The sequence below is a fragment of the Bison bison genome, unplaced genomic scaffold (assembly GCF_000754665.1).
Source record: "Bison bison bison isolate TAMUID 2011002044 unplaced genomic scaffold, Bison_UMD1.0 scf7180017862664, whole genome shotgun sequence".
Classification (NCBI taxonomy): domain Eukaryota; kingdom Metazoa; phylum Chordata; class Mammalia; order Artiodactyla; family Bovidae; genus Bison; species Bison bison.
The window spans coordinates 6374-7881 of NW_011493236.1; the positions used below are offsets into that span (position 1 = coordinate 6374).

A 1508-nucleotide genomic window follows, 5' to 3' on the forward strand; every position below is an offset into this window, starting at 1 on the left:
ATATTCTTATTCTTATGCTTTCCTGCTTTCTCACAACTCTCTGATTTACTCACTTAAAAAGAAATAGAAGTTAAGCCGTTTTATTGACATCGGCTTGATTATACTTGCTAAGATTCCTAGTAGCAATATTGAGGAATTAATTAAAATCCTGAGATGAGAGTACCTATCCAGAGAGACAAAGAATGAGTGTGTTAGTAGCCCCCAGCTCTAAGTTTCTGCAATCATTTGTGGAAATACCTTGAGGAAATATGCCAGTTTTTATTTTTCTATGCAGGGTGGCAAAAGGTGATATGACAGACCAATCTTTTTATAATAATAAAACTGTAGGGACCAAAATTCTTTCTCCTCCACCCTCCATGATACCTCATAAAGCTAATTCCATAATGAACTAGTCCCACTGCCCATTGATATTCTTTTATCAAACTTATAGCCATGGATATTGAAAGGAACTGCTTTCCCATCACTTAACCATTTTGGTATGAGTAACTTGTGAATACACAGGAGCAAGGCAATTTTTTCTTCCATTTTCCATCTCAGGTATGCAGTAACAACATGCATTCTAAGTCACGCAGAGTCCACTCTAAAGAATGTGTGCTGTAAGCTCAGAGGGGCTAATACTCAAATTAGGTTGCTAACAAATGGCAATTTATAATGCTAAAACTAATGAGAGGTCAAAGAACTAAAATATGCAAGGAGTTTTAATTATCCTGTCCTTTGTGATTCCACAAGAATATTTTTAAAGGAACACTATCAGCAGTATTCAACTGATATTTTAAGTTTCATTAAGATTTACATAACTTGTTACATATTGGGAAATACATTCTTCCTTTCTGAGCAGAGCAAGGACCTAAATCCTTCTCTTTGGGGTTGGAAAAAAAGAACTGTCTTGCTTTGATATTCAACTTATTGAACCCTTTCCTTTACATAGCACTGATGGGAAACATGGAATCTCTTCAAGGAAATCTCTAGATTGGATAGAATAGGAACTGTAGCAAATAAAATAACTACAACTTTTCTGTCCTTATTTCCTATGCCATTTCACTTTTTTTTTTTTTAGTCCCTCTCTTTTTTATTTTTTGCCAGTTTGTTTATGTTTTACTGACTCTGTGATGCTCAGGCCTTGACCACGAACTTCAGCAGTGGAACAACTGTTTCTGCTGCTGCTATTTCTTGTTCTTCAACTCTCCTCATGCTTGTTGAACCTGCAGTATGTGCTTTCTTGGGCTGCAGAGGCTTGTACTTCCTGAGGTTCTCTTTTTGAGTCTGATTAACAACAGTGAGAAGTCGGGAAATGAATTTACAAACACCTAGGATCTTGGAGGGCTTGGAAGACACACTACTTGTCATTTTGATGATGCCTAGCCTGGGCAGTGCCACTTTCAGGCCACCCAGTTGTTTCAGCAGCTCCATCTTGCCAGAAAGATCTCAAGCCTTAAACTTGGCCATGGCTGCACAAGCTGCTGCCACTGCCTACATTGAGGGAATTTTTTTCATTTCTTATTGGCACT

The 1508-nt window shown here is 37.7% G+C and overlaps 1 pseudogene; it reads right to left on the minus strand.

Moving 5' to 3' along the window:
- Positions 1-1113: 1113 nt before the first annotated feature.
- Positions 1114-1410, minus strand: LOC104983444 (annotated as a pseudogene).
- Positions 1411-1508: the final 98 nt, after the last annotated feature.